Source organism: Triticum aestivum, chromosome 5B (assembly GCF_018294505.1).
Source record: "Triticum aestivum cultivar Chinese Spring chromosome 5B, IWGSC CS RefSeq v2.1, whole genome shotgun sequence".
Classification (NCBI taxonomy): Eukaryota; Viridiplantae; Streptophyta; class Magnoliopsida; order Poales; family Poaceae; genus Triticum; species Triticum aestivum.
The window spans coordinates 109,539,418-109,552,420 of record NC_057807.1 but is presented as its reverse complement, the minus strand read 5'-3'; the positions used below and the strand labels follow the sequence as shown (position 1 = coordinate 109,552,420).

Below are 13,003 nucleotides of genomic sequence, written 5' to 3'. Positions count from 1 at the left end.
AACCCCAAAGCGCCAATCTTCCCTAGGCGGCGCCTCCAAGAAGGGCACGACGCACCTGGCGCCGCCGCCGCCCATCCAACAGGGATTCGAGCTTTCGCCCGGGAGCCTTGGCCGGGGTGTGGAGAGGAGCCCACAACGGCGACTCCAGGGAGTAGAACGACGCCAAAAGGCGCCGCCGTCGCCGTACTGGAGAAGACCAAACAAGGGGTTCCCCCGGGCTCGACCCACAGCACCAGTTTGGGGTGCACCCCGCCGGCACCGGATCCAGCGGCCAGAGGCCCCAAATCGACCAAGCCAGTGGAGACAGAGAGCAGAGAGGGGAGAGGAGAGCCGGACCTTCAGATCTGGAGCGGAGGGAGGATGACCTCGCCGCCCCACGGCCGCAATCCGCCTGCTCCTCGCCGCCCAAGCAGCCGAGGAAGCCGGCCCGCACCACCCGCGCACGCCGCCAGCCGGAGACGGCGCCGCCTCACCGCCAAGGCCGCCGCCCTGGATCCGGAGTCCTTCTCGAGAGACAAGCGACGGAGACCTCGCCGCCACCTTCATCGGCCGCCGCACAGGCGCTGCCTGGTGACCGCCTCGGGTGACGGCAAGGGAGGGAGGGAGGATGGAGAGGGGCGGCGCCGGGAAACCCTAGGCGCCCTCGAGCCGCCCTGGGGAGGGCAGCGCGAGGGAGGGGAGGGGAGGGGCTCTGGTAATGGAATACTTACAAGTCGAATAACACTTACTGCGTGAAGTACATAAATTTGTAGGCATATACAAATAGAAAGAATATATGTTACACTTACTACTATGTACTGATCAGCGTGTGTAGTTCTGGTCAGATCTACACCATACAACTTCTCATGAAAAACACTTATTGACTATTGAAAAATTTGAATTGAGCATTTTTCATATTATGTGAAGTTAGGTCCATCCATTACTATTTCATGTGGTTCGTTTATTGCTCTGTATTGCCAGCATACTCTAAAATGTTTGATACATGCTTTGCAGATTTTGTTTGCAGAGAGGTTTAATCGTTTCAACCGATTCAAATGCAAAAGGGAGGTACACTCCCTCCTGATGTTGATGTTAAATTAACTATTGAATGCTGGACTATAAAATAACGGGATCAAAATTAGGAGATCTGTAAAAATGTAGTTTCGCTCAAAGATGGGATCAAAGTTAGAACCATATATATTGGTTCCATGACATGCTCAAAGGGATGTATGAACCGAACCATTAATATTACAAGTGATTACTCCTCCTTGTGTCTTTCTTTGATCCTTTCATCTGTCTATTGCCCTTATACCTTTGCATTCATTGGGTCTATTGAATAGTGTACTACTAGGTTGGCTAGAGGTGGGTTGCAGCGAGCTGCACTTCCTATCGGTGATGTAAAGTCACTTAATGAATAATGAACATGAATTTTTGTGCACATATAATCTATGATGTATTGTCAGTACCGCTCATATTCCTATGACTCAACATCTAGGAGTATTAATAGATGAATGGTTATTTGTGGCCTTTTGGTACGATGAACTGAACCTTAAATCCTCGTTCCTTTTGGTGTATCACATGTTGCATTGCCTATGGTAACTGGTATGTAATAGAATTTGATGCTCCGAACCTTTTCATCATTGTGAACCTTACTAGGCTTGATATGGTTGGGGACGAATGGGTTACGGTAAGCCACACTTTATCAAATATTACTGTCACTGCATTGTATTCCCTCAAAAAGTCACTACATTGTAAATATGTTAGTGTGATGCGATCCTGCTCTGCTTTGCTTTTGGTATAACGCCCTAAACCTGTGCACTTCTCCCTTTCATCATGTGAATCTGTCGAATATGAAGCGCTTTTCCCTTTCATCATCCAAATCTATTGAATATGAGGTGTGCCCAGAGACGGCTCCAGCAGCATCTTCGGCAACCATTCTTCGAAGTAAAGGTAATTCAACGCATGCTTTCCTCTCTCATTCACTGTTGACTTTTAGGCATGGACATCTTAGCCATGGACATCTTAGGCATGGACGCCATGGACATTGGTGTGATTTGTGACGAGGGATCTCCAGGTTCAACATCGTCAAGGACAAGAACACCCGAACCTAGAGTAATCTTCTAAACACATGTTCTAACATTCTATGAACTGGCATATCCGATTCAAACCCTCATCTGACTACCTAGATGTTCTTTTGTGAAACAACTATTTTGACCTCATTATGAACCTATAGGAAGATGACTATCTGATAGTAATCCCCTATTCCCACATATTTGGGATTATGCTGGAAGCTTTAAAATTGCCCCCTGCAATTTACCATCAAAAGATACGTCCAGGGGGCAAGTCTCGTGTGATAGTCACTTTCAATTCTTCCTTAGAGCAGCTTGATTGTTTGCTTGTTCCTACCTCAATATCTCGTATGGTTTCACATACCTATGAAGATGCAGAAGACACTGCCGCTATAGAAGCTATTAGATATATGGAAAACGCGCGTGGGAAAGAAATTAGAGACTACCACAACACCCATGTCATAACGCTTCAAAATCAAGTTATGCACATGGTCACGTGGTTGTTGGAAGGAAATGGGACTATCAAGAAACTACGCAAAGGCTGGTACTATGTTGTTAGGTATATGAGCTCATATTCTGACCAGATGCAGAACTCAACAACTGCTCGGCACCTAAGAGGGCAAGCTAATACCAAAGGGATTATGAAATCAGCGTTGGCAGGCATTGAGGAACTAACACATAGGTTACATTATATCGAAGTGAAGTCAGAGGAGCGGCTAATGACTATTAAAGATAGCTTCTGATAACCTTAAAAAAACATGTCCCAATCAGCAGGCTTGAGTGCTTAGTAGGGAACATACTTTTGGTTCTTATTAGTCAAGTTTAGTAGTGGAACATTTGTCTTTTGGAGGTCTCCAAGTGCTTTTAGATTTGTACTATGCAAGAATCATGTAGCGATGACGTTCTGCTCCAAAGACTGAACCTACAATGACAGCTTCCTTTATGTAAGTGTTTGTGTAAACAAGTGTGAGGCAAGCAATTGTCTGTACTCTTATCAGGTGGCTTCTCATCTTCTGCTATGAAATGTTATGTTTATGTTCGTGTCTTATCAGGTGGATTCTCATCTTCTGCACACAAATGCCCTTTGCTTCTGATTGATCGTTATTGTTCTTTACTTCTTACCATATTTGTTGGTATATAGTGTGCAAGATATACCTTTGCTTGGATATGCATTCCTCTTGGTGTATCACCTTATCTCGTCTACGATGCTTTGTGCTTGAGTACAACCGTGTATAGATTCTCTTTGGAATTTCGTTTCCGTTAAATTGTATGAACTATCCATACGGTTGCCTTGGCCATTATTCATCGTTTCATTCATGCAGCAATCTTCTGGCATGTCCGTTTTTTTCAATTGCTTGTATGAATTGGCGCCTATGAAGTAGGCTGCCAAGGCAATTGGATTATGCTATTTGCTCTTCTTCGTTGTGTTCCTGCTTTTACTAACTTCTATCATGTATTATCGGTTTAGTTATCGAAATGCATGTCCAGTGGATGTCTTTTGTGGTATTATAAAGCACTGAACTTACTGCTACCTTATCATCTAATGTCGAATTGAACTCCATCATGTTTTGCTTCTATCATAATTGAATGTTTCTTCTCTGCTTTTTTGATATACTATATAAGCCCGTACGTTAAACCCTGAATTCCTAATGACTTAGTATTACATGCTTCCCGAAAACGTTCAGACCGGCACCCTCGTGCCAAGGCTCACTCCCAATCTAGTAGACTACATACGGAGCAAAATGAGTGAATCTACACATTAAAATATGTCTATATACATCCGTATGTAGTTCATATTGAAATCTCTAAATAAACTTATATTATTTTAATGTAAAAGGGCTTATATTTAGTAACGAAGGAAGTAATTAGTCTTCTTTTCTCCCTTCATTTCCGGTAGGAGGATACTTGTTCGTTACGGTGTCCGTCGCAAATGGGTCACGGCCCCGCAGCCTGGGGAGGTGGGTAGAGTATCAGCCCGGCCCGCAGATGGCCTGTCGACCAACCCATCCCCATCGCCTGTCCTACAAAACCCTAGCCTCTCCCTCCTCGCTGCCTCCTTTAACCGCCTCCTCTCATCTCACGGAAACAAACAGGGGAAAACTAACCATAGAACTTCACCCAACGCCCGATGGGAAGAAGAAGGAGCGGTTAGTGAATGTGTCGGGAAAGCCCCGTCACTCTTTGGACGTCAACCGCCTCAATGACAAGAAGGGTGCTGGCGATGGCAGCGGCGGCGGCGGGAGCCGGTCTACGGACACGGTGCGGCGGCTCAAGATGTACAAACTAAGGCCCATGAGGGACCGTGGTGGGAAGATCGTCAAGCACGACCTCCAGTCCAAGGAGCTCCCCAACACCCGCATCGAGCCTGACCGCCGGTGGTTCGGTGAGCAAATCACCCTACCTCTCTGTTTGTTTTTGTAGTTGCGCACTTGATACGAGGTGTGACGCCCCCGATTTGATCGTACACTAATCATACACGCAAATGTGTGCGACCCGATCAGGGACTCACGGGAAGATATCGCAACACAACTCTAAACACAAATTAACATAAAAACAAGATCCATATTACAAGCCAGGGGCCTCGAGGACTCGAATATAAAAGCTCGACAACAAGCAAGTCAGCGGAAGCAACAATATCTGTGTACAGACATAAGTTAACAAGTTTGCCTTAGTCTAGCACAAACTTGGATACAAGGATCAAAAGGCAAGGCCTCTTGCCTAGGTGCCACCTAACTATACTTGGCCGTCGATGTTCTCCATGCAGTAGCAGGCTCCTTCGGGGTAGTAGTGACCGTCAGCGGGGGTAGCTGGCTCCTGAGATCCGTCATCTAATCACAACATTTATATGAAGGGGGAAAGGGGGAGCAAAGCAACCGTGAGTACTCATCCGAAGAACTCGCAAGACTGACATAAGGGACTATTCTACTTATACATTGGTATCAAATGAAAGTGGGATATTATATCTAGAATATACTACAGAATGCCAGAATTACGAGGCAGAGAAGCTAGGCCTATTGAAGACTATGCTTCTGGTCGCCTCCATCTTGAAGCAGGGGAAGAGAATAGATGGTAAGTTCGCTTCCAGTAGCCTCCATCTTGCGGCAGGGGGGAAGATTCAGATGGTAAGTTAACCATGTAGCCATGTTGCATAATCCTAACCCAATGATCCCCTCCTCGTCGCCCTATGGGAAAGCGATCACCGGGTGTATCTGGCACTTGTAAAGGTGTATTTTATTAAGTATCCGGTTCTAGTTATCATAAGATAGAGATGCAACTCCAATTCGTCCTTTTACCGAGGGACACGACTATTCGAATAGATAAACTTTCCTGCAGGGGTGCACCACATTTCCCAACACGCTTGTCTTCTCGAGCAGCACCAAGCCATCCTCCAAGATCAACACGACACAGCCCCACCTAGGCTCAACGGAGTGGTCAGGACGCCGGACTAACCTAGGCGCTCAGGAGTCTGGGCCCATCTCCTAGTGCGCTCCCGAACATTGCGTACGCGGCCGGTGAGCAGGCCTGTGCAACCTCCAGTATGGCAGGTTGTTTTAACCAGTCCAACCCGGCGCGCGCCGCTCAGTCATCGACGCCACATCAAGCTTTGGCTGATACTATGTCCCGAGCGCCCATAAATGTCCCCGCGTGGTTGGTTAGCGCGTATAAGGCCAGTGGCCTACTTAGATCAAATATCCAAATCTCGTTAAGCGTGTTAATATGAAACAATCGCGGACAACGACCAAGGCCAGGCCCACCTCTCTCTCGATGGTCTCAACTTGCCCTGTCGCTCCGCCACAAAGTGTCACTCAGGAGGGCGTCGGTATCCCAGGCCCATCACTACCTGGATGGAGCCACCTGTCCTTTCAGCCCCCACATCATGATCCAATTGCGGGTACTCTACGAGCCGACTCGACTTTAATATCCATCTGGTGTCATATGTTATAAGTAGTATATATATCCGCGACCGCCAACCGCAATGATCACGACCCAGCATAGCAAACGAACAAGATGTATGGCCACTGATGAATAATCTAGCATCCTATACTAAGCATTTAGGATTGCAGGTAAAGTATCAAGCAGTATCAAAGACAGGCTATGCATAAGAATAGGTTCTTTCGATAACAGTAACAGCTACACTACTCTAATGCAAGCATGTAGAGAGAAGTAGCGATATCAGCAAAAGGGGAATGCTTGCCTGGAAGCTCTATCGAGAGGGAAGGGTCATCGATGACGTAATCGTACATATCAACGTCGTTGGCGGCGGTCTCAGTGTCTATCGAGAGAAAAGCAGGGGGAAGAAATAGTAAATACAAATCAAGCAATGTAACACAATACAAGACGTGGCAATACGCAGTGCCGGGTGTGCTCTATCGCAGTGTTACACGATACCGAGGAAGGGGGGACCCACCCGGGAGAGTTTTCCCGATTCCGGACATGTGGCAGACAGATGATCGGAGGGTAATGTTCCATGTTTGTGGTGTTAGAGGCAAGTGACAGCTAGGGTGCGGTGCAGGGTTGGCTAAAAGTATGTCTAAGTCACATTTGTTATTTTAGTATTAAAGTTGGAATTAATAGGTAGTAGTTATGCACTATTCATTTGCGGGAAACAGACAAAACATTGCGGGTTCTCCTACATAGAGGGTTCCGTTACAGAAATAGGCGGCCCGGTTTGATTCGTGGGATTTTTCTGATCAACTTTCATGTAGAAAGTTCTTCGATCCAGATTACGGTTTATTTTATATTGATTTTCAAAGTTTTAAAGCATTTTATGAATTTATTTTAATTCGAAATTAAGTACTAAATTGCTAGGGGTACCCAGCGCAGTGTACATAGAATGTGCACCAGTTGACATGTGGGTCAGGGGGTCCCAATTGATCAGTCAACTTTGACTAGTCAACAGGGGGTGGGCCCCCTCTCACATTACTAATGACACAAATTAGATTAGTCTAATCATCATCTAGTTAATTAATTAACTAAATATTTATTTTAATTATTATTATTAAAATCCCTTCTTTTATTCCATTTCCTTTTCTGAACTTTTGGGCCATGGCCCACATGTCGGTGGCCCCAGCCAGCCAGCCACTGGCTGGACGCGCACGCGAGCACGGCAGGGCCGTGGCTATGGCGCTGCCGGCCAGCAGAGGTCGCGGCGGGGGCCGGCCGGCGGAGGGGGGGGGGGTGAGCGCGTGGCTTGGGCGGCGTGTAAGACCACTAGCTAGGGTGGCCGGGGTGCATCCGTGGGTGGGTGGCGCGTGGTGCGTAGCCACACCGAGCGCAGCACGCGGCCAGGGCGCGGACACGACAGCGAGCGCGTGTGAGGAGGACGGGGTGTGCGCGAACGGCGGCGGTGGGTGCGAGGTGACCGCGACGGGGGGGGGGGGAGGTGGAGCGCGGCGTGCGGGGAGAGGGAAAGGGAGGGTTCGAGCAGCGGAGAAGGAGAGGTCGACCACTTCTCTCTGTGTATGTTCATGATGATCTTCTGTACTTAATGGTTTCCTTCATTTTCTTACTAGGTAGCTAGCGTGTCGAGTCCTCTCTATACGTATAGTATTTAATGTCAACCAAGCACAGAGGTAAGAGGACGCTTCTTTCTGTTAGCTAGCTAACACAATATAAGAAACCCCTAAATTAACCCTACAAAACCCCCAAAACCCCCAAACCCCCTCCCTTTCAGAAAAAAAAACAAAAACCCCAGCCCCTAAACTGCTGACACGTGGATGAGTTTCGGTCCTAGTTGGTGCCACCAACCGGGACAAAAGGCCCTCCTGCCTGGGCAAGCCGCAATGGCCACGTGGAGTCCCATCTGTCCCGGTAAGGTGTTGGGCTTTAGTACCAACACTTTAGTCCCGGTCCGGCAACCAGGACAAATGGGCCTTATGAACCGGGACAAATGGGGCTTTTTTTACTAGTGGGGGTTGTGGTGTCGGTCGGGGTGTCAGGTGGTTTAGTAGGCCAGTGGGCAGCGGGGTGGTCGGCTGGGCCGGCCGGCTGGATAGCCAGCTGGGCCGAGGCCCAATGTGGGGGGGGGGGGGCTGGGCTTTGCCTTTTATTTTTATTTTGTCTTTTTTTATTTTATTTACTATTTTGTTTTAGTTTAGATCTCAAATGACTTTGGAATATTACAAAACTTAATTCCAAATTAGTAACTTACCAAAACCCACCGAGTTAAAATGTCCCAACATTATTTTAACTTAGTTTACAATTATTTATCGAATTAAAAGTATTTATTAATTATTTTAAATGATGTTTTAATCACTTCAGTGCATTAAATTATTTTATAAAAGTGTAGTTTCATCACCCACATTACTTATGAAATATCCGACACACTCGGAACATTTTAGTTTTAACATTCAAAAACTTTTATTGTTTGACTAATTTTTGAATTTGAATTCGAACGGGTTTGATTTAACGTGGGACTTAGCAATAGTAAAACGATGACAAGGCATCATTAGCAGTGCATTATTGTAGCTTGATTATCCGGGCATCACACGAGGGCAAGTAATTACGTTGCTGTTGATTTGGATCAAGTAGGGATGTGTACACTTTTAGGAGCAGTCGGGAGCTTGATAGATGTACGAGGAGAGCAGAGAAGATGTTATGGTTCATTTTTGTATCCAGTTAGTAGTGTAGCAATTACCATGACTAAAGCTCTTTTGCTGATTAGAGTCTGTCTGAGTACTGATTGGCTTAAGTAATTGCTAAGACACAGTACATATAGTGAACTTGGTGAGTAATACATCAGATCATCTACATAACAGTTGGTTAAATCATACTTTGTTATGATGTATGCTGGATTGAATTTGTTATACTGTCACAGGATGTGCAGTGCAGATGATTGACGATTAAATTTGTATAAAAATTTATTCCATTATAAGCCTGGTGGTGTAACAGTGAATATTGATTGTATTATTCTGCCTCTTGGTTATCACAGGAAATACACGAGTTATCAATCAGAAAGAACTTGAATATTTCAGGCAAGAAATCCAGGCACGACTTACAAATAACTACAGTGTCTTACTGAAATATAAACAGCTGCCACTATCGCTTCTGCAGGATCATCAGAAGGTAAACACTTATGTATACTTCTATCATCCTGATCATTGATTTTGCATGTGCAGCTCATGGACTATTAGTGTATGTGACTGACACTATTTTGCTGAAACTAGTGTTTAACTTAATTACTTGTACTCCTGGGTTCAATTTTATTTTGGTTAAATAGCTTGGAACCTTCCACATTATTGTGAAGTATCATATTGTAATATGATTTTCTACTCACATATGTTCTCTCATGTTGATTTTACAGTAAGCTCGTGCACATCTTCTTGACACTGAGCCTTTTGAGCATGCCTTTGGACCAAAGGGCAAGTGTAAACGACCAAAACTATCCAGTCTCGATTATGAATCTGTAATAAAGAAAGCTGATGATTCTCAAGGTACGAGTCAGGGCAATTAGCTTTAAGATTGGTCTCCAATTCTGGAGCTAGAGCCGAATATGTCATTCAACTTTGCATGCATATTACAAAGAAATCTGGCCTATTGGCTGTTCATCTGCTACTGTATATGACAAAGAATAAGTGTGTCGGTCTTAAGAAGTTCCATAATTTTCTAAAGTAATATTTAATTGCATGAAGTTGCATGCATTATTTGTCAAGGATAGTTGTGTATCTTGGTAAACTTTTATTTTGTGCCTTTTAGATGCGTTGAGGAAAAACATGCTTCATCAAAGTTGCCAAAGGGTGAAGAGGAAGATGGCTTAAGGGATCTAGTCAGGCATAATATGTTTGAGAAAGGACAAAGCAAAAGAATTTGGGGTGAACTTTATAAAGTTCTTGACTCTTCAAATGTTGTTGTGCAGGTCACTGTTACACAATGTGGTGACCCCATCAGAGTTACTCTTTACTATGTAATCAATAGAATTTCTATGCATGTAGATATTTTTTTAAATTAGTATTTGTATATCTTGATTGCTTAAATTGTTATTTCTTCCATAGGTGTTGGATGCCAGGGATCCAATGGGCACGAGATGCTACCATCTGGAGAAACATCTGAAGGAGAATGCCAAGCACAAACACCTGTTGTTGTGCTCTTAGTGCAAATGTTGATTGTTTACCTGTTGCAATGCATTACAACACAATGATAATTGGGCACATTTCATTTGTTGTTCAGTGTGATCTAATACCTGCTTGGGCAACCAAAGGGTGGTTGCGTACTCTATCGAGGGACTATCCCACCCTAGCATTCCATGCAAGCATCAACAAGTCATTTGGAAAAGTAAATGAAGAAAGCTGGACCCATTGACGTTGGGTTCATTGACCCAAATATCGTCAATGAAAAGATATGGGAACATCATGGAAAAGAAACAGAGGATAACTTGCTAAAGTTTTGGGTGGATCAAAATACCGAACCAGAAATACGGTTTCCTTACATCTACGAGTGAGTGTTACTATATATATTGTAATACAAATTCTATTTATGCTTACTAGATGTTAGTAAGTGTAGTTGATGAGTTATAGATGCACATGCCCGCTTAATTATACAAATGTGTGCGCATGCATGCAGTTCTCACTGGATCTTGCTAGTCATTGAACTTGAAGAGGGAAAAGTTACATTACTAGACTCAATAAAGGAAACAAAAGAAATATACTACTTGAACGTTATTGGGATGCTCGACAGGTAATTTCAATCATTATCGCACTATATGCAGGCCTTGATCTTTAGTTCATTTCCTTATATCAGCTAATTAATAACTCCTTCATTCATTTTCTTTGCCGGCGGGCAGGGCTTATGCAAAGTTCAAGGAAAAGGTGAAAGGCCCTTGGAAAGAAAAGTTGTCATTTGTGAAACCTAGGGTAATAATTAATTAAGCACTACTACCAGCTAGCTACGTCTGCGCATCTCTATGTAATTCTACTTTGATCAAAATACCATTATCATGCTTGATTAATTATGTGGCTACGTAGTTTGCGAGAACATTCGCATGAAGACGTCCGAAAGGAAGCTAACAGACAAAAACTTTCAGGTACGTTTGCTAGAACACAATTCACAAATCTTTTTTTCATGATCTAATATATATACACACAACTAATATATCCATATTGATCTCCTTTTTTAATAAAGTTGCTCCAGATGCGGGATCAGCTCCTATAAGATGACCGCATGAAAGCACTTCAAGAGGAAATAGCGGAATTTTTCCTCGAGCAGGTCATAGATCCCAATGGAGAATACTATTACCCGCTGTAATGCCTGCATTGTAATGGTTTGCAAATTGTAGGAGAAATTTTATGTACCAAGTTGTATGTGAATGCATGCATGGTCGAATTTGATGATGTGATATATATATATATATATATATATATATATATATATATATTTGATCTGTTCTATGAGAAATTCTATTTATATACATATTATGCATAACGTGTACGGTACGTAGTACTATCAAATATGTCTGAAATGAAAAATAATTAAACCATAATTCATAAAACAAAAAATTGAATGGAAAACTAATAAACTTTTAGTCCCAGTTGGTGTTACCAACCGGGACTAAAGTTCCCCCAGCCCATGGCGCGGCCTCATGCCACGTGGCTGGCCTTTAGTGCCGGTTCGTGCTGAACCGGGACTAAAGGGGGCCTTTAGTCGCAACATTTTAGTGCCGGTTCTGGAACCGGCACTAAAGGCCCTTACGAACCGGGATTATAGCCCGATTCTGCACTAGTGTCTCTTTATGCGGACGATGCAGCTGTGTTCATGGATCCGATCAACAAAAAGATGTTGATAATCTTCCGAGTTTTTTGTGACGTTTTTGGGGGGTCACGGACCTTGGCACCAACTTTTTTTCATAGAAAGACTGTAAGGGAACCCCCTAAAGTATAATTGGCGCAACAAACCCAAATTGCAAGTACTATGCCTAGAACCTGGGTGGGTGGGAAGGCATCAGCCCCTTCCCACCACTAGGCTACGCCTTAGTCTGCCCTTTACACCAACTTCCACAATAGTTCAATGGTTCCCACTCGTTGCAATCATCTTGACTTTGATCATATAACCCAAAGTTTCCCAACAACTAGCGCTTCCTTCCCTTTGCGGTACTTGGGACTTCATCTCTTAGTTTGGCAATTGAAGTTGTTGGATCTACATTTTTTTTATGGACAAGGTTGGAAGCAAGTTGACAACTTATGAGGGCCAAACATCAACACCATTCGACACATGGCTCTTATCAAGTTTGTGATCACTTCCCAAGTGGTCTATTTCATCAAATCGTTGGTCATCACGCCAAGCACCCTTCTTAATGTAAACAAACTTGAGAGAGCTTTCCTATGGTCTGACTCAGACAAGATGACGGGAAAAAATGCAAGGGGAATTGAGAGATTGTTTGCCAGTCACTTGACTATGGGGGATTGGGGTTCTCAACACTAACAAGTTTGCGCGTGCTCTTTGTTTGCGGTGGCCTTGGTATGAATGGAAGGAGCCTACCAAGATGTGGGTGGGGGATTGGAAACCCGTGTGATGAGGAGGACCTCCATTTTTTCTATGCATCCACCACCATCTCTACTGGTAATGGCGCAGAGACCCCGTTTTGGGATTCAGCATGGCTCCTTGGGTGCAAGCCTAAAGACATTGCCATGCTCATCCACAAAGCTTCCTTACGAAAAGAATTGGAAGTTGTGGGAGGCCTCAAGCACAATGTGCGGATTCTCAAGATTAAACCCTCCACCACCGTTTCCATTTAGCATATCACACAAATTTTCACCCTTTGTATGCTCTTGCATGAGGTGCATCTTGACAAGCTCGCTAAGGATGCCATTATGTGGAAAACACGGTTAGTGGGCACTACGCGGTGGCCTCCCCCTATGAGGCGCAATTCCTAGGGATGGTGCACTCACCCATGGACCAAATGGTTTGGAAGGCTTGGGCTCCCTCCAAAAGTCAAGTTCTTTGCTTGGTTGGTACTTCAAGAT

The 13,003-nt window shown here is 44.4% G+C and overlaps 1 pseudogene; it reads left to right on the top strand.

Annotated features, from left to right (window-relative positions):
* Window positions 1–4,034: 4,034 nt before the first annotated feature.
* On the top strand, window positions 4,035–10,426 carry LOC123114689 (nuclear/nucleolar GTPase 2-like; annotated as a pseudogene).
* Window positions 10,427–13,003: the final 2,577 nt, after the last annotated feature.